Raw genomic sequence first — 24,211 nt, 5'->3', positions numbered from 1 at the left:
TACTGAATTAGCACTAGATGAGTTTAGGAAGCCAAAGAAAAGGATAACATAGTTTTCTTGACATCATCTTTAAAGAGTTTATTTTTTGCTACCAATTTTAACGATATTTACAACTGTTAGTTGGTTATGGTTAAATCAATAAATAAAATAAGATGGCATAAAAATTTTAAAATGGCGAAAATAATGCTAACATTTGCTATTATCTTAAATAACTATAGCTTACCAATTAACATTTCTATTACCCACCTCTATTTTGAACAGCATCCATAATAAATACCATAACAGTAATCTGAACTTTACTAAAAAATGCAGTCCAAAAAAAAAAAAAAAGTCCAGGTATCATGTCAGTAAGTTTAGGAAAATAGCATTTGAAAGGCTAAGACAAAATTACCCATTTAAGCTTAAAGTTTAGAGATTCTAAAATTTTAAGACTGTTTCTGTTTCTGATCAAAATGAGGTTATGAGGACTGGATTTGCTGACATACCTGAGACAAACAAAATATATGAAACAGGTTGAAAGCAACTAGACATCAGGCAGTAAAGAATTGTGGTTGCTGAGAGAGAGGAAATGAATGAGGTGAGCATAGGGGAGTGCCCTGAGAGAGTTTCCAGGGCACAGTACAGTGAGGAGAAACCCAGACAGACAAAACTCCAACAATCTGAAGAGGATCCTTCTCAAGTATTCAGCTGAGTACTGACCAGTGTATGAATGTGAGGCACTAGGGAAAGGGTACTAAAAAAGATGAGAGGTAACAGTGCTCATTGCTCAAACAGATTCAGGAATAGCCTCTGTTTCCGCCAACCAGTAAACCTGTGATTCCCAGGCTGTTGGTAGAATACAAGAGAACTTAACTAAGTAGCGAGTAATAATGATTAGCTTTCGACTGAGTGCTGCTTCAGACCCATCTAACAAATCTTAAAAGCAAGACCTGAAAGGATCAATTTGTTTTCAAATAATTTCTTTGCATTCGAGAATAAGGCTTGATAATATTTATAGTGATACAGAAATGTCCAACATCCAAAAAGAGAAAATTCACAATGTCTGGAATTCAATAAAAAAATTACCGGGCATGCAAAGCAGCAGAAAAATGGGGTTAATGATGAGGAGAAAAATCAATTCATTGAAACTAACTCAAAACTGACACCAATGTTGGAATTAGCAGACAAGGACATTATAATAGCTATAACTGTATTGCATATGTTCAAAACAAATAGATGTGTAAAAGATATAAAAAACATCCAAATCAATCTTCTAGAGCTGAAAACTATAATGTGTGAGGTATACAGTACACTGAATGGTATTAATGGTAGATTAGATATTGTAGATAAAAAGATTAGTGACCTTGAAGGCATAGAAATAGAAGCTATCCAAAATGAAACAGAGAGAAAGGAGATTTTGTTTTGAATGAACAGAGCATTGATGAGCTGTGGGAAAATTTCAATTGGGATAGTACATGTACACTTGGAGGCCCTGAAAGAGAACAAGGACAGGGGTTTAGAAAAAATATATATATGAAGAAATAATGGCTGAAATTTTTCCAAATTTGGTGAAAACTATAAACCCACATATCCAATAAGCTCAGTGAATTCCAAATGCAATAAACATAAATAAGGCAACATCAAGGCATATTATGATTAAACAATGATAAAGAGAAAAAGCTTAAAACCAGCCAGGTGGAAACACACACGCACACGCGCACGTGCACACACACACTACGTACAGAAGAACAAAGACAAGGATGACAGCAGATTTTTTTTTACCGGAAACAATGCAAGTGAGAAGATAATAAAAAGTACTGAAAAATCATTTGATGAGGTGAGCATTACCCTGATACCAAAACCTAACAAAGAAATGACAAGAAAACAGACCAATGTTGCTCATCAAGTCTGCTCCATTTATTCACAGACAATATGTTTATGTAGTCAATGCGATGGGATCTACCGAAATGATACTAGAACTAATAAATGAGTTTAGCAATGTCATGGGATAGAGGATAAATATATAAATATCAACTGTATTTCTTTGTATTAGCAATGAGCAATTGGAAATTCAAATTTAAAAAAACACCATTTACAATAGCATCAAATATATGAAATACTTAGAGACAAATCTGACACCAGATATGAAAGTCTTGTACACTAAAAACGATAAGACATTGTCAACAGGAATAATATAAGACTTAAATAAATGAAGTGAGGTAGCATGTTTATGGGTCAGAAGAATCAAAATTAAGATGTTCATTCTCCCCAAGTTGATCTATCGATTCAACTCACTGACTATCAGAAGGCTGTGTTTTTGTAGAAATTGATGTTGATTCTAAAATGTAAGGGACTTAGAATAATCTAAACAACTTTGAGAAAAAAGGGCAAATTTAGAAGATTAACACTACCTCATTTCAAGACTTATTATAAAGCTCTAATAACAGATAGCTGGTATTGTCATAAAGATAGACAAATAGAGCAACGAACAAAATAGAGAGTCCAGAAATAGACCTATGTGTATCTGGGAAACTGATTTTTGATAAAGGCAATGCAGTGGAGAAAAAAATAGTCCCCGCTAGAAATATTGGATATTAACATGCAAAATAAAATAGACTTTATTTATATTACACACACAAAAAAAAAAAAACCACCTCAAAATTGGTCATAGAACTAAATACGAAACCTAACATTATACAACTTCTTTAAGAAAACATAAGAAAATAATCTTTTGACCTTTGGTTAGACAGAGATTTCATATATATAACACCAAGTACAATCCAAAAAAAGAATAAATTAAATGGGACTTCTTCAAAATTATAAACTTCTCATCTACCACAGCAAGAACAGACAGGTCACAGACTAAGAAAAATATATTTGCAAATCATATATCTAATGAGGGAATTGTAGGAAAAATATGTAAAGAACTTTCAAAACTATAAGAAAATAAATCCAATAGAAACTTAGACCAAAAATTTAAACAGACACTTCAGCAAACAATATAGACTGATAACTAATAAGTACATGAAAAAATGTTCAACATTATTGTCCATTAGGGAAATACAAATTAAAATCACAATGAGATAACTGTGCCAAGTGTAGGTGAGGATGAGAAGAACTAAAACTCTCATATACTGTTTTTGGGAATGGAAAAATGATACAGACATTTTGGAAGACAATTGACAGAGTCTTTAAAAGCTGAACATACTCCTATCATGATCAAACTATTCCACTTCTAGGGTTTATCCAAGAAGAAGGGGAATACTATATAATCCATCCAAGGACATGTGCATGAATGGTCAAACAGCTTTATTTGTAAAAGAGAAACTAGAATGAACCCAAATTTTCATCCACAGATGAATTGATCAACTATTATTTTCATATAATGGGATACTACTCAACAACAAAAAGAAATAAACTATTAATGAATGCTACAATTTGGATGAATCTCAACATGAGTGGGCTGAGTGAAAGAAGCCAGACAAAGGGTATGTACTATAAGATTCCATTTATATGAAATTCTAGAAAATGTAAACTATAGTGACAGAAGAAAGATAAACGGTGGCCTGGAGATGGGTTGGGGCCTGAAGGGTGAAGGGCAAGGATGACAAAAGGGCAGGAGGAAACTTTTTAGAGTAATGGATATGTTCACTACCTTGATTTGTGGTGATGGTTCTCTGGTTTATACATACGTCAAACCTTATCAAGTAGTACATTTTTACAGTGTGCAGTATGTTGTATATCAATTATACCTCAATCAGACTTTATTTTTTTTTTAAGTTTAAGATAAAAATTATCCACAAATAACGTTCCTAACATTTAGCCCTCGACCTTGGACAAGATGACTTTCCATGCATAACTTTTTGCAAAGAAGGCAACATCTCCTCCCCTTCTGGTGGTAAGCCAAGTGGTGAACAAATGCTTTCACCATAACAATAGCTGTAGTCCTAGCCCTTGGCTCATAGGAAGTGCTTAATATGTGTATCACAATAATACTTTATGTCTAGTAGGTATATGGGTCTAAAAAGTAAGGTACTGTAAAAATTTGATTTTCCAATAAGTTTTATTTAAGAGGCGATATCTGTGAAACACACTGCACATGGCGAGAGCATGTATTTCTTTCAAATACACAGAAGAAAACCTCTGAATGACTTTGCAAGGCCCTCACTGCAAAGGATCCTAGAGCAATGATTCAGCCAGTGACTCAGAATCTGACTTAGGCCAGGAGCCATCTACCTCAAAATGCTGAGCAGGACAAAATCAAAATGGCTGGGAAAATGCTCACCTCTGGTGGAAAAGCTGCGTGTAAATTGGGTACTAGAAGGAAAGCAATTTAACTCATGCAAACACAAATGAACTAAAAGTGAAGATTAAAGAGAGCTGCTCACACCAAATATTTAGTCGCTACAATTTTCATTTTTATTGCTAAGTTCAAGTCACAAAAACTACAATAATATTTATTTAACATCTGTTATGTGTCAACAGTGTGGTAATCATCTCCAATGCTGTTAAGCATTAGAATAAATTGTAGAAGGCGATGAAATCTTCTTTCCAAGAAGTCTTTATCATCTGGATACAGAAAATGTCTATACAAAATGAACAACATGCAGATCTTTCAAGAGACAAAGGAATGGAAAAGATTACCAGCTAAGGTGCCTTCTTGTCTATGACTTTTTATAATCAAGCTTTCATGGCTGTCGTGCCTTCCATAAATTATTCATAGGTCCCTATGTCATTTCCCCCATGTCTGGCCCAGTAATTTAACATGAACAATCTAGAGATTATGTTGAGTGTTCAGTTAACTTGGTTGAATAAGGTCACAATAAATGGGAGAAATGTATTTGGAAGTTCTTCCCTACCAATGAAATTCTATTGTCATCATTCATTAAATAAATAGTTACTGAGTTCCTACATTGTCATGGGTGTGTGCAGTAGTAAACAGAACGGACAGATGTACTTTGTCGTCATGAAACCGACGGGGAGAGCTTAGACCCCGAAATAAATATATAATTATATATAAATATGTAATTACTCATGGCAGTCAATTGAAAGGTGTGTATAATAGGTGGCAGGGAAAGTACAATGTACTGCCTGGCTGCAATGTTAGTTCTTTCCAGAAACAAGAAAGGCATTGCCCCACTGCTCACTAATTGTAGCAGCTTTTCTGTGTTTTCAAATTAGTAGTAATTATGTGCACTTGACATTTCTGTGCTTGGAGTGCAGCAACCTGCTTAACAAGCATGGCTTGCTTCTCTCTCAGCAGAACTATTGAGTAATTGGCAGGCAGGCCAGACCGACGTGCCACACACAGAGCCAGAGCCGCAGCCATGCACTTCAGGCAGAAAAGGCTGGGCTCCTGGGTATGCAGTACAGAAAAGCTTGCCCAAGCTGCGTCAGTGTTTTTATTTAATCCCATTTACACATATAGGTGAACCACAATTGCGTATGCAGGTTCTGAGCAAAATTGGGGAAGAGAAAGGAGAGTTTGCTACAACAGAGGCAGAAGTCTGAATTTATTTTCAGGTTCCTTTTTTGTCTCTCCTGAATATCTGGTGCCCCACGCAGCTGCATTCACTGTGTCAATGGGAAGAACCATCCTGCCACTAGCTCAGAAAGGCTGAATCCTAAGAATTCTCCAGTCTTTCTCCTAGAAATCCCAAGTTTCTCTTGTGATAGGTGATTAATGAGACAGCATGAAGGATAAGAAGAATCAAACTGTTATAGCATTTTATGTTTTTTTATCATGCATTTCATTGTACTAATTAAGTTCATCTTGGATGCTAAAATATCACTGGTGTAAATTGAGGACATGATAAAAGGCCTTTCAATATGAAATGGACAAGAAGAATAATGGAAAGAAATGCTTCCAGATGAATATCATAAGATGGGACGAGACTTTTTCAACACCATTCTTTAAAATCTCTGCTAATATTCAAACAAAAACCAGATCATAAAGCAGTTCTGTGGTATTCTATGGAGAGTCAGTGGAGAAAGACATGCTTTAACATCAGGTTAGCAGAAAATATATATGGTCATATAATGTCTACACGTATTAGAGTGTAATATATCTATCAGTAAATTCCCACTGCATTGTTATGTTATGCAGGACTCTATTGTTATGAACTATGTGGCCCCTTTTGACATCAAATAATTTAGTAGACCCCCCCCCCACTTACAGTTCTTGTGCTTTTACTTGGTTTGAGAATACAGAGGGTGCCAAAAATGTGTACACATTTTAAGAAAGGAAAACTATTAAAATTGTAATACTCAATATATGCCATAACAAAAGATGAATACAAGTCACATTTAACTTCTGCAATTACAAGAGGTGCTCAAAGTGGTTACCATCAGTGTCCAGACACTTCTGATTACAGCAAACTACTGCTTAAGCAACATTGACCAAAGTGTTCACTTGTATACAATTTTTTGGCACCCCCAGTATATAAAATGACCCAAAAAGTCACCATGAATTTCAGTTAAAGTTGTATAAAGAGCAAAATGCAGTCCTCCAGCTGTGAGGTTTGGACCTTGTCTTCCACGATCTTTGAGTGAAATGGCAAATCAAAGTTCACTTTTCATAAATATTTAAGTAATGTCACAATTAGAAATACCATTTTGGATAATTATTTAAAGGCACAACACATTAGAAACCAAATATCCATTTGGAAAAAAACAATATATACACCAGTTTAATTATCTTGGGGAATACAATGGGAAAGGTACCAGTATGACATTAGAGGGTTTGGTATTTCATATGACATCACCAACAATCAATCAAAAAGCTTCATATTAATCTTAAATGAACTGTTACAATTAACAAAGCTTTCACATCTGAGATGCAGCGGGATAAATTCATTTAAATTCATTTAAAAGCATTTAAAACTACCAGGCACATGAAGCTCTGAAACAATATGAACCTATGGGAATAAAATAGCAGAAAGTAAAAAGGCAAAAAAACAGGGAAACAATCAGGGCAAAATGTATTCTATTATTTTCACGATCAGTCCTTAGATATTTTGGCTGAAGATACAAAAGGAAAAATAAATATATGTTCCTCAAGAACTTTATTTTGTGCCGTGGTTTTCGTTTGTTTACAACAGATGATAGAGAAGAAAATTATGGAGATGAAACTAATTGTAGTCTCAGCTCTAAAATTTTTGTGAGAGAGCCCTTCAGTGTGGTTGGCAGATGTTTTGCAAATACTTAGGGAATCTGTTATGAACTTCAAAGAGAAACCCAAAAGAGCCTTTTGTATTTGTCCAGGAGTCTGCAGAAACAAAGAAAAATGAAACCCAGGGTCCTTCTTAGCTTAGTTTAACACCACATGTCCCCCACCCCACCCCACACCCGTGCACTCTGTATTGCTGGTTTTATCCCCACACACGGATTTAATGGTAGGTACTACACTACTCAGGAAATATCACCCACCAGCCCAGTTTGAAGGCTTTAAAAAAAAAAAAAGCCTCATCACTGTGCAAGCAACGCTGGCACTCATAGCCCTGCTGTACATTGGACGACTGTTTCTACTGATTGATTTTCAGCAGATGACAATATTGTGGCAGCAGAAGCTATGAAATGACGTATTACTGTAGATCTCTACCCTGGCTGCACTCTGGGATCTCTGTAACATGCTTATGCCTGGACTGCCTGTCCCCCATTCTGATTTTATTGGTTTGGGGAGCAGCCTGGGCATCGGGGTTTTTTTTCTTTCTCTTTTTAAATTAACTACTGATTCACAGGATCAGTAGTTTCCCCTAATGGTTACATCTTACATAACTGTAAAGTTTCCTCTAATGGTTACATATCTTACATAACTGAAGTTACAATATTAAAGCCAGGAAATTGACATTGGTACAATGCATGTGCATAATTCTATGTAGTTTTTCTAGTCACATGTGTGTATAATCACTACTGCAATGAAGACACAGAACTGTTCCATCATTGTAAAAATCACCCTTGTACTCCTTTATGGTATCACTGTGGGGACAGGGCCCCAGAGAGCAGTTTCCAGGCTCTCGGCCTCACATAGAAAGGTGCTGGCTCAGGTGGTAAATGGCCATCAACTGTGATTGGATGGCCATCAGCTGTGGCTAGTTGGCCGTCAGCTGTAACTAGGGAGCCATTGGTCACTAATATAACTGCCGTGGCTACGCTAGCAGAAAATGGGGGCTAGCAAGAAGATGGTGGCTGGGCTGGCAAGCGCGCATTGCAGTTAGCACGGCGGAGTGCGGGTTGTGGATTGCAGAGAATTGGACAGCAGGTTGCAGACAGTGTGGCTGCTGCTTCCTGTGTCTCCAACCCAGCTGCCAGCAAGACTATAGTGGTATGACTCCCCTATCTATGGCTCTGTGGGTGTTCCTGTTTGGCCTCACCATGTCCTGCGTTCTTATGTGGGGAGTGGGACCAGAGACCCCGCAGGCCGCCTCGCACAACAAATGGCGCAGCGAGCAGGGTCTCCCGTAGGACGCCTTGTACAACACATGGCACTGTGAGCAGGATCTCCAATGTGACAATCACCTACCCACCTCCCTAGCATTCTGACAGACACTAATCTGTTCTCCATCTCTATACTTTTGTCATTTCAAGAATGGTATATTTAAACAAAATAAAGGACAAATATGATTATATCAATTGATGCAGAAAAAGCATTTGACAAGATACAACATCCATTTATGATTAAAACACTTAATAAAATAGATATAGAAGGAAAATACTTTAACATAATAAAGGCCATATATAACAAGCCCTCGGCCAATCTCATAATGGTGAAAAACTGAAGCCCTTTGCTATACGTTCAGGAACACGACAGGGCTGTACCCTCTCACCTCTTCTTTTTAACATAGTGTTGGAAGTCCTTGCCAGAGCAATCAGGCAAGAGAAAGAAATAAAACGCATCCAAATTGGGAATGAAGAAGTTAAATTATCACTCTTTACAGATGACATGATGCTATATATAGAAAACCCTAAAGACTCCACCAAAAAGCTGTTAGAAACAATCAATGAATACAGTGAAGTTGCTGGCTACAAAATCAATGTGCAAAAGTCCATTGCTTTCCTATATACTAACAATAAAATCTCAGAAAAAGAAATACAAAAAATAATTCCCTTTGAAATTGCAACAAAAAGAATAAAATACCTAGGAATAAACTTAACCAAGGATGTGAAGGATTTATATGCTGAAAACTATAAGACATTTTTGAAAGAAATTGAAGAAGACACAAAGAAATGGAAAGACATTCCGTGCTCATGGATTGGAAGCATCAATATAGTTAAAATGGCCATATTACCCAAAGCAATATACAGATTTAATGCAATTCCCATCAAAATCCCAATGGCATTTTTTAAAGAACTAGAACAAAAAATCATCAGATTTGTTTGGAACCACAAAAGACCTCGAACAGCCAAAGCAATCTGAAGAAAAAAGAACAATGCTGGAGGTATCACACTCCCTGACTTTAGCTTGTACTACAGGGCTACAATAATCAAACAGCATGGTATTGGCAGAAAAACAGATACATAGACCAATGGAATAGAATTGAGAACCCAGAAATAAAACCACATAAATGTGGACAGATAATTTTTGACAAAGAAGCTAAAAACATACAATGGAGGAAAGACAGCCTCTTCAATAAATGGTGCTGGCAGAATTGGATAGCCACGTGCAAAAGAATGAAACTGGACTGCTATCTGTCACCATGCACCAAAATTAATTCAAAATGGATCAAAGACTTCAGCATAAGACCTGACACAATAAACTGCATAGAAGAAAACATAGGTACTAAACTTATGGACCTTGGGTTCAAAGAGCATTTTATGAATTTGACTCCAAAGGCAATGGAAGTAAAAGCTAAAATAAACGAATGGGACTATGTGAAACTTAAAAGCTTCTGCACAGCAAAAGAAACCATCGACAAAATAAACAGGCAACCAACTGAATGGAAGAAGATTTTTGCAAACAGTGCCTCCGATAAGGAGCTAATATCCAAAATATACAAGGAACTCATGAAACTCAACAACAAAAAACAAACAACCCAATTGAAAAATGGGCAGAGGACCTGAAGAGACATTTCTCCAAAGAGGACATACAAATCGCAAATAGACATATGAAAAAATGCTCAACATCACTAATCATCAGAGAAATGCAAATGAAAACCACAATGAGATATCACCTCACCCCAGTCAGAATGGCTGTCATCAACAAGACAAATAGTCACAAGTGTTGGAGAGGCTGTGGAGAAAAAAGAACTCTCATACACTGTTGGTGGGAATGCAGACTGGTGCAGCCGCTATGGAAGGCAGTGTGGAGGTTCCTCAAGAAATTACGAATAGAATTACCATATGACCCAGCAATCGCTCTCCTGGGTATCTACCCCAAAAATATAAAAGCATTTCTCTATAGAGACACGTGTACGCCAATGTTCATTGCAGCTTTGTTTACGGTGGCCAAGACATGGAAACAACCAAAATGTCCTTCGATAGATGAATGGATAAAGAAGTTGTGGTACATATACACAATGGAATACTATTCGGCGTTAAGGAAAGATGATATAGGAGCATTTGTGACAACATGGATGGATCTCGAGAGAATAATGCTAAGTGAAATAAGTCAGACAGAAAAAGCAGAGAACCCTATGATTTCACTGATATGTGGTATATAAACCAAAAAGAACAAGACAAACAAATGAGAAACAAAAACTCATAGACACAGACAATAATTTAGTGGTTACCAGAGGGTAAGGGGGTGGGGGGAGGGTGATGAGGGTAAGGGGGATCAAATATATGGTGATGGAAGGAGAACTGACTCTGGGTGGTGAACACACAATGGGATTTATAGACGATGTAATACAGAATTGTACACCTGAAATCTATGTAAATTTACTAACAATTGTCACCCCAATAAAATTAATTAAAAAAAAAAAAAAAAAAAAAGAAAAAGGAACTCTCATCCATTGTTGGTGGGAATGCAGACTGGTGCAGCCATTATGGAAGGCAGTGTGGAGGTGCCTCAAAAAATTACAAATAGAATTACCATATTACCCAGCAATCTCTCTCCTGGGTATCTACCCCAAAAATTTGAAAACATTTATACATAAAGACACATGTGCTCCAATGTTCATTGCAGCTTTGTTTACGGTGGCCAAGACATGGAAACAACCAAAATGTCCTTCGATAGATGAATGGATAAAGAAATTGTGGTATATATACCCAATGGAATACTGTTCGGCAGTAAGAAAAGATGATATAGGAACATTTGTGACAACATGGAAGGATCTTGAGAGTATAATGCTAAGCAAAATAAGTCAGACAGAAAAAGCAGAGAACCCTATGATTTCACTGATATGTGGTATATAAACCAAAAACAACAAAAGAACAAGACAAACAAGAACTCATAGACACAGACAATAGTTTAGTGGTTACCAGAGGGTAAGAGGGGTGGGGGTGGGAGATGAGGGTAAGGGGGATCAAATATATGGTGATGGAAGGAGAACTGACTCTGGGTGGTGAACACACAATGGGATTTATAGATGATGTAATACAGAATTGTACACCTGAAATCTATGTAATTTCACTAACAATTGTCACCCCAATAAATTTTAAAAAAAAGAATGTTATATTAATGGAATTATCCAATATGCAATCTTTTGAGATTGGCTTTTTCACTCAGCATAATGTTCTTAGGATCTATTTAAGTTGTTGTACGTATCAATAGTTCATGCCTTCTTATGGCTAAGTAATATTCCATGACATGGATTACCACAGTTTGTTAATATTCACCTGTTGTAGGATATTTTGGTTGTGTACAGCTTGTAGCTACTACAAATAAAACTGCCATGAACATCTGTAGAAAGGTTTTTGTGTGAACATAAGGTTTCATTTCTCTGGAATAAATGCCAGGAGCAGAGTTACTAGGTCGTATGTCAAGTATATGTTTAATTTTTTAAAGAAACTGCAAAACTATTTTCCAGAGTAGCTGTACCAGTTTACATTCTCATCAGCGATGTATGAGAGATCCAATTTTAATACATTCTTTCCCGCATTTGGTATCATCACTATGTTTTATTTTAGCCATTTTGATAGGTATATTGTTGTATCTCCTTGTGGTTTAATTTTCATTTCCTTCATTGCTAGTGATGTTGAATATTTTTTCATGTGCCTATTTGCTATCTGTGTATCCTCTTCAATGAAGTGTCTCTTTATATCTTTTGGTCATTTTCTAATTGGGTTTGGTCATGGCAGTGAGGGGCAGGGGTGATTATTTTGAAAGTTCCCCAGATGTTTCTCATATGCAGCCAAGTTTGGGAAGCACTGCCTTCTTATAACTTCTCTACATGATATACTCTAAACTTAAGTTGTTGCACCTGTGCTAACCTTAAAATAAGGCCTGTATGGGCAGAACTGGCCAATTAAAAATGCCTGTAGTCCAAGGGAGGGAACTACAATGTTTTCCAGGAGCTCAGGTTGTTTACATATACTCACCACAGGGCTGGAAGAGTGTCTGCTGGAGTTTATCTTCAGGGCACAAGTAGATACCCTTCTATTAAGAAATTGGTTTCTTGAGCCAATTTGGGGCATAGATACTTGTGTTCTCTTCAGAGATGTGGGCAACAGACAGAGCTAGGGTAGTGTATTTGCCTACTTCCAAACTGGTCTTCTAGAAGCAGTTCTCATGAATAATCACACCTCTGTGTTGAGAAGTAATGATGTGTAGTAATCAATAATGGTAACAACAATAATTAATATTTATAGAGTACTAATTATGGGCTAGGCTTCTCCCACACACTAGTTCCCTTAATTTTTATAGCAACTTAGAGAGAGGTTATTGTATTCTCAATTTCGTAGAAAAGGAAACTGAGGTTCACAGTGGTCTGGTCATTTGCCCAAGATCATAAAGCTAGTAGATAATAGAGCTGTTTTTTTCTTCTGGAATTCCTACTTATTTTTGTCCTTGGTTGACCCAAACTCTAGTTATTTATTTTTTTTAAAGACCTACTTGAAACTCATTTTTTAAAAAGGAGCTATAAGAATTTATATTTACATCGCCCTGAATAGCACAATCGGTCACCATTTGTACGCTAGAATAAATGCTATGCTGAAGTGGCATTTTCAATTTTTCTTCTGGTGTAGCGCTGTGATTTGAACTGTAAAGGTCAAGCTGGTTCTAAACAGAGTGAAGCTCTCGGGAGCACTGAAATGATAAACTACTGTACAATGTTACAAATTATTTCCATCCTGCTACACAGGAACCTGTAATTATGGGAGAATAAACCACACCCTTTAAATATACTCTTGCGGCCCCAGGCCTCCATTTACACAGCCTCCTTTACATGGCTAATTCAGGTGAAAGCTCTTTTGTTTTCCAGCTGATGTTCTGAATCATCTTGGATGATTGCCTCAGATCTCTGAGTAGCTTTAACGTAATTGATGTTCTCATAATATACCCAGTCTTTTTGTTTAGAATTCCTGGTTGCCTGCCATTTTATGTCTTTGAGCCTCAGGTAAGTTGAAAGCTGTGGATGTAGGCGTATGATAAAATGGTTTCTTCCTTTCACTTCCCAGTTTCAAACAGAAGACTTTTTCCAAGGCCCCTGCCTTTGGGGACAAAACAAATACAAAACAGAGCCCAAGGTAAAGCTTACGGTGTAAGGCTCTATCCCAGAGTGGAAGAGTGAGAAGAAAAGAGAAGTGACTCAAGGAGAGAGTGAGAGCAAATGCACAGTGATATGTGACCGCACTGGCCACGTGACACAAAAGTCATGCCAGCAGGACTCTCTGGGTAGGCCAAATGGAAATTCCACTTCCTGGCATTGTTGGTCACAAGGAGGAGGAAGAGAAATTTATCTGCTGGTTTTCCTCTGTTTCCTGACTCGCATTGGTCAAAGTTGGTTCCACAAGGATTCAGCTCTCCCTCAATTTGAGTTGTCAGCTGGCTCCTTCAAGAAGCTGTGGGCAGCCATCTTCTATGCCCCCAGCAAGGTGGCAAGGTGCTTCCTGTGAATCTGTAAGTGGTGGGAAAAGCCAGTGCCTCTGCAGGTCTCCTCAGAGACCTGAGCCTGGGCTGCAAAGCCACTGCGGCTCCCCTGCAGTGAACACAGTAGAAACTATGCTAGAGCTGGTCCTTGGCCTACACACCAAAGGAGGCTGTGTCTACAGATGGTGGCAGAGATAAGACCACAGTGGGAAACTGGGGCTCTCCCTGACAAGCAGCAGGAAGATGGGACCAAGCAAATCTGGGGAGGCACAGAACTCAGGTCCAATACAATACCCTTTCCAATTCCAGTGTAATATTTGAGTATCAGTCAGGGTGCTTGGTCACAAGCCATGGCACACACTCTAGCTTTCTTAAGCCAGAAAGGAATTTATTGGATGAACATATAAGAGCTTTCAGAGACTGAAGAACAGGTCTTACAGAATAAGCAATGAGTGCTGCATCACCAGGCAACAGAAACTGTGGCCTACATACCCCTGTCACAGGGCAGAACCCTCCCTCTAGCATAGCCCAACATTACTGCCTCCATATGAGACTAAACACCATTGGACATACCTCCAAAATAGTAGAGGGGGGTTGATGCTTATTGTGGCTTGAATTATGTCCCCTCCTTCCCAAATTCATATGTTGAAGTCCTAACCATCCCCAATCCCTCAAAATGTAACTTTATTTGGAGATAGGGTCTTTGCAGTGATAATCAAGTTGAAATGAGGTCATTACAGTGGGCCCTCGTCCAATATGACTGGTGTCCTTATAAGAAGAGGAAATTTGGACACGAAGATGTGCATAAAGGGAAGACAATGTAAAGAGACATAAGGAGAAGACAAGCCAAGAGAGGCCGGGAGCAGATCCTTCCCACACAGCCCTTAGGAGGAATCAACCCTGCCAACACCTTGATTTTAGATTTCTGGCTTCCAGAAGTGAGAGATAATAGACTTCTGTTGTGTAAGCTACACAGTTTGTGGTGCTTGTTTATGGCAGCCCTAGCAAACTAATATAATGCTGGAGAGCCAAGAAGAAAAAACAGAAGAAAGTCTTCACCAGTTTGTTGAACTCTTTGTAGATTGCTAAAGCTCTTTGATGTGCATTATCCCATCTGGCAGGGCGGACATCATGGCAGGAGACCTGTATAGTCAGACAGGGCTCTGCTCTCAGAAGCACCTGCACTTGGTTTAATGCTCTGCTGTTGCCATCTTGAAATTCTTAACGCTTTTTTAAACAAGGAGCCCCATATTTTCATTTTGCATGGGGCCCCACAAATTGAGGAGGCTAGTCCTGTTCCCTGGTTATCACTACAATCACTACAATCCTGTGAGGTAAACAGGGACTTTATCATTATTTGTGCTTATTGACGATGAAATTGAAGCTGAAAGAAGTTAAGCAACTTGATCAAGGTCAACAAAACTACCCAGAGTTGAATCAACAACTGAGGTTTTTGATGCAATGACTTTTGTGTTCCATCCAGTTTTGATATTCTGTAAACTTTAGAACTCATTTAAAAAGTGAGAGAATTGAGAGGTGAAACCATTACACAGTTTTCCTGCCTACACTCCGTCATCTTGACTGAAGTTTCACATGTGAAACTAGGCTCACTGTCTTCTGAAAGACCCTTGATGTCCCTGGCTTCCTAGTTAAGAAGTTCCTCCACCAGCCTCAACTGACAATATTGTCTTTTTTTGCTGGCTGGTCTTCTCTAGTCTACTTTTATCTGTGTTTCTATTAGATACTGTATCTCTGGAGAAGCAGAGTTTTTGCCTGCCTGGGTCCCAGGTCCACCTGGCTTGGGTTCAGATAGAAACTGCTGACCTCAGGCCACTGGATTGTGCCCTTGGTCAAGGACCTTGAAAAATAACTTCAGGAATCAATTAACCTCCTCTCGATATTCAGCCTCTTGGCTTTCCTGGGATAAACCAACTCTTCTAGTCTGTGTATTATGGACTTTCCCCATCTCTCCCTCCTCTGTCCTCTCTCTTCTGTTCTTGATTTACTGATGCTCTTCCATCAGGCCAATGGTCCTGGTCCCTTTGATTTTTCCTACCTTTTCCCTCAGCCCCTGTTCCACCAGTCTTCTTATAATTTCTCAGTTCTTCATAGCTCTGCCCACAGTATGACCAACATATCCTGAAGATTCTCAAGTCAGTTACATCATCAGTGTCCAACAGAAACATTTAATAATGTTATGCTTAATTTACTCTTGGGTTCCACACAAACAGATCATTTTCCAAATCCACCAAAATTTTTGGAAGAGGTTTTGGGGTTTAAAGTTTTTTATTTACTGCAGAATGGAACACTGGAGAATGAGGTGTGCAGTAATTATGTTTTGTTGTTGCTTAGTCATCCTCTGAGGTAGACGTAAGTTGTGTGTCTACATTCCTTTCTTAGGAATTCCTTTCTCCCACCCCATTCTTTGTGGGTCTACTAGGGCTATTAGCAAGGTGCTTTACCCTCCTCGCTGCCTCCCCATATGACTTAGGCTGGCCAATCAGAGCATTCTATCCTCCAGGGATTGTGTCAGGGATTGTCATGTGATACAAGCAGCACCAATCAGAATTATCCTGGACAACGAGTATATGAACACTGTGGAGGAAAAGTCTCACTTAAGGTAGAAATGGGCAAGCGTGGAGACAAATGCTCATGAGAAAAACTAAAAGTGGGGAGTAGGATCTAGATTTAGAGACTACAACTTGACAAGATCTCTGATGTTGATTACTAGCTCATATAATCAATAGAGTTTGAACTGACCAGCATCCATTTAGAGTTACATGGGCTGGTGGTATTTGTGAAGACTCAAATCTGGCAAAGAAGGGCCTTGAATTGCTCATACCCTAGAGCAATGATTCTAGATAGGGGATAGTACCACTCTCAGGTCTTTCCCTTCTTTTTTTAATATATGTGGATTTCTGAGTGATTACAATGCTTGGGAGATGCTTTAAGCATTGGGAGGCAAGAATGCTAGACTATTCAATGTACAAGACAGTCCTGCAGAATGAAAAATTGTCCTATTATGTGCTTTCCCACTGCAGCAGAGGAAAAGGCCAAACTGTAAAGAGAATCAGAGTCTTGGTGTCACTGAGTGAACACTCATGTCCAGGCCTGCAGAGTCCTGTGATCCGCCCTCAGGCTGCACTTTTTCCATTTAAGCTGTTTGAGTTGGGTTTGGTCACTCACAACAGAAAGACATCTGACAATTTCACACTGGGGAGTAAAAGTGCTCTGGTTTTCCTTAATTGCCTCTCATATGTCTCTAGTCTTCACATTAAATTAGCCCTTCATGTTAAATCAGGTGAGTCTTCCATCTACTCACCAATCTGACCGTGTCTTTTCCATGACTAAATTCCTTATTGGCTCCTCAGGGTCTGCACACTCCTTAGCAGGCATAGAAAGTCTTCAAGGCCTGACTCCCCCCCTTCCTTCCCCCGCCCCAGCCTCATCCCTTGCCACTTCCTGCCTCATACTCTACGCTGCTCCGGAACAACTGCATTGCTTGAAGATTTCTGCTCTTTCATATGCCCATGCTATTGCTCATGCTGGTCTCTCTACCTGGAATACACTTTCTCCTCCTTTCTTCCAGACTCAACTCTGTTATTGAATCCCTCATAATCCCTCACAGATCCTTCCATGAGCTCCCAGGTAAACTAATGTCCCTCCTCGGTGCTCCCAGAGCACACAGCATCTACCTCTATCTTATGACCATTTTATACTAGATTATCTGTTGGTGTGTCTGTCTTACCCATTAGACTAGAAGATTCTCAGATTCAGGTGTTGTATCTTCAACTTGTCTTCCACAGCACCTAGCATGCAGTGGATGGCACATTGTACATCCTTGAAGAAGGTACGATTGGACTGAATTGGCTCTTATATAGTTAACAATGATAATCTTTCCATTGTATCCCATAATCAAGTCACCTTGGACAACATCTGACATAACCTGCAATTTATATAATGTATCATTCTTGGAGTGAACCACTAGTGTACCTGTGACTATCTGTTATGACACTTGTATGAAAAAGAGCTTTTTACAGGCAAATAATTTTGCTTGAATTACTTCATTAAACAAAGGAAAATAATATCTATCTTAAGTCTAGAGGAAGGAAAGCATTTTTTATTTACATAAAGCCCTATTTGTTCCCTTTTTGTTCCCCAGGCAAGGATGAGGGGTAGGGGCACGGAAATATTGCTTATAAGCAGAGGTGAGGGACACACCCACTGGTGGTAGGTAGCTTTTCAGAAAGGTGAAGGAAATAGCATTGCTCCTGAGCCCTTGTTGTTCTTTGGCCTGGTTGGGGAATGAAGAAGCAAATCCCTGTGGTATCTGGGCATCTAACTCTGTATCTGTGGACATAAACTGCACTCTCATTTTCCCTTTATCATCTCACAGTATCCCCGTTTTCACTGTTTTTGTCTCAGAGGAAATGGCAGGGTGAAGAGGGTGAGGAGGAGTGAAGAAATGTATATTTTTAGCCATGACATAGCTGAATGTTCTCAGCCTTCTTTTACAACCACATTTAAAAATAAATGTCAGGGATGAGGACTTAAGTGATTTCTTAGTGTCCACATCCACTTCCCTCTTTAATGGGGCCCTGACTTTTTCTGACTGGTTAACCCTCTATAGAGTGTTTCTTTCACCTCCAGATATATAAATCACTAGCTTTGATTGCATACAATTTCTTAAGATATTACAAGATATGCTTTTGTTTTAAATGTCTAAATATACACTTTTAGCCTCAGTGTAATAACACAGTTCATATCCAAGGTTATAGACACGATTTACCATCAAAATCGTACAGTAAGTTATTCTTCCACTCATTTATTCATGCAATATTTCTGAAAATATACTCAGGATAAGGAATCAGACCATTGTACACAAAGATGAATAACAGCCGCTCTGCTTTCCAGAAGCTGCCATATAGCCAATTCTTTCTCATCGGGTTGTCTGAGGTTTGCTGACATTAGACTCACCTGAGGTTCTCAGTAAACTATAGATGCCTGTACTCCCAGTTTTAGTTTATCAGATCACATATGAGATCATGTATGTGGGGACAGAGTCCCAGAGAGCACTTTCCAGGCTCTCGGCCTCACGTGGAAAAGTGTTGGCTTGGGTCAGCAGCTGTGACTAGTTGGCCATCAGCTGTTACTAATTAGCCATTAGCCACTAATATAACTGCCATGGCTGATCTATCAAGCGGGCATTGCAGTTAGCAAGGGGTTGGTTGGTTGGCAGGGAAGAGGACAGCAGGTTGCAGATCGTGTGGCTCCTGCTTCCTGTGTCTCCAACCCAGCCTCCAGTGAGACTATAGTGGTATGACTCCCCTACCTATGGCTCCGTGGGTGTTCCTTTTTGGCCTCACCATGTCCTGTGTTCTTATGTGGGGAGTGGGACCAGAGGCCCCGCATGATACCCAGCGTGACAATGTATTTGCCTGTCTTCAAAATACCTTCTAAATGTAAGTGATATTCTTGCTTTTCAGGATGAGAGGATGATGATCCCATGAAGCTCATAAGGCGGGGTGTGTGTGGACCCCCTCAGTCAGGCCTCCAGGTGTTACTTTAACAAGTAGGATTCACCCACTGTGGTCAATGAGACAGACATGTTTAAAGTGTGTTTTAACCCTTACTGGGTGCATGGCCTTGTGAAAATTATCCAACTTCTTCGGATTTATTTTTATATCTGTAAACTTAGGATAAAGCCTACCTCACAGGGTTACTGTGAGAATTAAATGGAACAACCTGTGCAGTCTTAACCCCGCACCAGGCAGGTAGTGATGGCAGCCACCAGCCATTCCTGATTTATGGGCACTCTTCAAGATGAGATTTTTTTTTTCATAATAAGCTATTTGTTTTCTGCCCCAGATATGTGAAATCAAAAAAATCGAACCGTGAACTCCCTCCTCCCACTATTCTGCACCCTGTGGTTTAAAATGATTTTTTTTATTTTAAATGAACAGCTTTATTGAGGTATGATTTACATACTGAAAAATTCACCATTTACATCGTACACGCCAATGGTTTTTAGTATATTTACAGAGTTATGCAACCATCAACACTATTGAATTTTAGAACATTTTCAAAATGAGTTTTTAATATCTGTGTGTAAGTGTGTGTGTATGCCCTCCTTAGGGAAGTGAGCTGTTTTATAGAATCTCTTAAAACAAACAATATTATTCACCATAGTGGATATTTTCTCCTTTACGTACCTTGGGAGACTACAAAAATGTTTTCTTTATTAAGGTTTTTTATTTCATCTTTCCAATTCCTTTTCTGGAATTGTCTTCAAATTTTTATTCACATCGGTTTAAATATTTTCAGTTGTGACGGATCTTTTGAAGATAGATGTATAAGTGATCAAAACTAGTAATCAGCTCCCTTCAGTTACTAATGGGGGAACTCAAACTGGTTAATACTATTTGGAGGCTCAAAAAATCAAGGCCTAGCCACAAATTAGTGAGACAGGTGTTCTGGTGCAGCCTATATGCTAACTCAGAATCAACAAATTAATAGAAAATCAGTGAATATCAGTTCATAAGGTATACTTTTGTTGTAATCATTTAAGGAGTAAATCCAAGAATGAAATGGATTCTGAAAAACTTTGAACCAAGGTCACATGGCCTTGATACTTACCATATTATACTATGAACATGTATCTGACTACGTGTCTCATCTGCAGTCATGAGAGATCTTGTAATATTTGTCTAAATACTGCCAGCACTTACACCTGTTCTGATATAGTGGAAACACTCAGTGTGAAAAGCGAGAGTGTCAGGACACTCAGCTCCAGGATGTCCATGACTTTGCCCAGGTAATACCTGTGTGGATTACCTGCAGTGATAAAAACTTTCCTTCAACTAGTTGTTACTGTGTGGAATTCAGAGGTGCTGGGTGCTGTGTTCTGGGATAGGACTTGTGGAGCAAAACACAAGTGATTTATGAACAAGGCATCATTTTATATTAGCAATGCATCTCTCCTTACAAAGATAAACAAGAGCTGACTGCAAAACATGTTATACACACAGGACACAACAGATGTGTTTTAAAAATCTTCATACCAAATGTTATCGATTTCCTTATCCAACCCTTGAAGTAGTTTCAAAATACATTAATGGACTATTAAAGCAGAAATAATTCAGAACCAAATAGAGAACTCTAAAACCTAGACATTTTTACTTTATATTTTTAGACATTCTGAAGAAAATCTGCACTTTTCCTCAGGCTGCAGTGATAACAGCAAGCAAGTATTGTTTATGTTAGAAATGGTTTAAATTGATCATCTCCATTAAGCATCTAGTTGTTTCATTGCACAGATTTTCTTATAGCTGGATATTTCAAAGTGATACTTTTGACAAAGACATAAACAGAAGGATCCAATGGCTTTAATTAATATTAGAAAACTAATTGTATGGATTCAGATATCTTGGTACTTGGTCCTTACAAAGCACTTGCCCGTGCCCACTATTTCATTTACTTGCCTTGAAAGTACTGATTTTTTTCATACTATAAATGGGGAGACAGGGGCTGAAAGAGGTTAGGTAATATTGCCTCAGCTCACAAAGTTAATGCATTGCAGAACCAGACTTATAATCTATGATTTAGACGCCTGGCCCAACCTCCCGCCTCCTGCACTACCACCTCCTCCCCTTGATATCTCACCCTCACCATATAACTCACAAACTGGTTTTGACCATCTACTGAATCACTAAACAGTCCTAGGGAACCTGAGTACACTTTAAGATTTGGAAACAAATCCACTCTGAGAAGCAAATGCCAAAGCTGCTGCTGCTTCCACCCCAAATAGGTTCACATAGGTGGTTAGGTGAACAGAAAGGAAGCTCCTCCTTTCTCCTACAGTCAGGGGAGAAGCCTACTGGTTAGAGAAGAAGTAAGAGGTGCTGTTTGTTGTTAATGTTGGAAAGGATTAATAATATCTTAGCATAATAAGACCAGGACTGTTAGAAATAAGGTAAAATTACATGAATAGAAGGAAAATAATTTTCTTATTTAGATAAAAATGGGGATCCCAGATAGAAATTAATCATAGTGGCAAGATATATTTGGTTTTAGATACTCCAGGAGAAAAGCCACCAGTGCATTGGATGGAACATTCCATGACACCCCTCCCCCGCTCCATCTAGAGGACAAGAGATCATCTGCTTCTCTCCCCAGGGACTCAGCAGACCCAGACCTTGAAACCAGAGACAGCCTCTCCCTCTGTGGACAGAGAAGTCATGGACATTCACCAGAGGCTGTAAAGGGTGCAAATCGTGAGAAGGGACTAAGAGAGAGGACTTAGTTATCTCTGTAAGGAGGGAGAAATGCTAGATCTGGGGAAGAGCAAATCACAGTGAAAAGCAAGGAGACAGGTTAAAGGGAAGGGATGCAGGAAGAAAGGCAAAAGGAATGTGTGGAGAGAGGGAAGAGTGAAAGAGAGAGAAACTCTTTGAAGACCAGGAAAGGAACCATATTCTCACTCAAAGACACACCCCAGTTAAGGACTAGGCCAAAGGCCTCACTGCTTGAGCTACCCAGGGGAGGAAAACAGCTGGAGGAGGGACGTAATGCCAGCTTCCCTAGTCTTGCCCCTGAATCTATACAGCAGCAGAACAATGATGTAAACTCTAGTAAGCACCTGCTTAAACCCACATTGTGTCCACTGGGTATGTGGTTTGGGGAAAGGCAGATGTGGAGTATCCCCTGCAAAGGGGATGGCATGAGAGCCCTGTCAAAGGCATCCATCCTGCTGGAGAAATAGCCTTCCTTTTGTAGGTAATATACACCATGACCTCTTAAATATCTGTCATTATCTGGTGAAGAAAACATAATCAGCCTTAATTCCCCACCTGCTAGGTGAACCTTGGGCAGGTGTCAGTGCCAATTACAGCTGCCACGAATATAATTACTGGTTCACGTGTTGTCTCTCTTCAGGATTGTGGGGCCCCATTTTCAATCGTCTTTGTATCCCTTATCACAGAGCAAATATTTGAAAATGTCCATGATGCTGTTGCTAATGTAATTGTTTTGGTATCTGGTTAAGTCCAAGTTGGCCCTTATCTGGTGCATAGTATATGGCAGTTTCCTCTATGCATATCACTGCCCGCCTACTGCCACCTACATATGGGGTGCTTGGCAGTTGCACTAGACCTTGCCCCAGTCATTCAACAGTTAAATTTCACTGTGTGCATAAGTGAAGCCGACTGTGCTGGGTTCTTGAGACAGAACTTAGCACCACAAAGATTGCTTTGAGTTTGCTCACTCCTCCCACTATTGTTAGCTACAGGGCCCCAAGTACACACAACTTGTTAACAATGCCCATGGTGGTATCAATTCCTTGACTTTATTCTTTGCTGGCCTCAGTAATAGGAACATAGAGAACTGTGCTTGGCTGTCTTCTCCAGTCGGGGGAGTACAGACTATCTGTTCAGTTTGGTGTTGCTCTCTTACTTCCCTCCCTGGCTGACTAAATTGTTTCAGGAATTTGGGGGGCAGATGATTCCACAAATCCAAAGTTCAGGCAGCTTGCAAGTGCTGGGCATGTTGTCAGTTTCTACTACCAATGGCAACGTGTGAGAAGGGGACCCTCTCTGGCAAGAGCCCCATGTGAGCCCCATGGCCAGTATAGTACCTGCATTAGACAGCCCTGCCCACCCAAACATACACACACAACCACTTAGTAAAGAACACATGGGCACATTTGTCACCCAGGATCTGGCACTCGGTGCTGGCTCCGTGGACCCTATAACCTTTAATATCCATTCTCATCATTAACATTGATCAGACCCCAGGGAAACGCTACTCATCTCTTGATAAATATCCGAAAAAGTTACAGTCTCTGAATGCCATGAAGGTCTGTGACACTGCTGGTGTGTGAGAGGAACACAGTTTAAATCCAAGACTGAGTAGATTAAAAAAAAAAAAAAATCGGTCAACTTGTCAAATCCTTCTCAGATTGCAGGAATGTAATGATTCCTGCATTACAAAGTGCTGTTTCCCAGGGGTGAAAATTGTCCAGTTTTTTGCTTATTTTGGTGTTCCAATTTGTGGCTGCAGATATGCTCAAGAATTAGCCTGGTTTCATAACCGTTACACTTGACAGCTAAGGAGTGACAGCAATTCACATTACTCTTAAATGTGTCTATGAATGTTGGGAATGTTGTATGCATTTAGACATTTGTGTAAGAGATGGCACAAGTCACAAAATAAATGATAGTAACTTAGATGCTAAAATTATATTATTTTGTAATATTGTCTGTGGTA

Source organism: Rhinolophus hipposideros (assembly GCF_964194185.1).
Source record: "Rhinolophus hipposideros genome assembly, chromosome: 17".
Classification (NCBI taxonomy): Eukaryota; Metazoa; Chordata; class Mammalia; order Chiroptera; family Rhinolophidae; genus Rhinolophus; species Rhinolophus hipposideros.
This window is presented reverse-complemented; position numbering follows the sequence as displayed.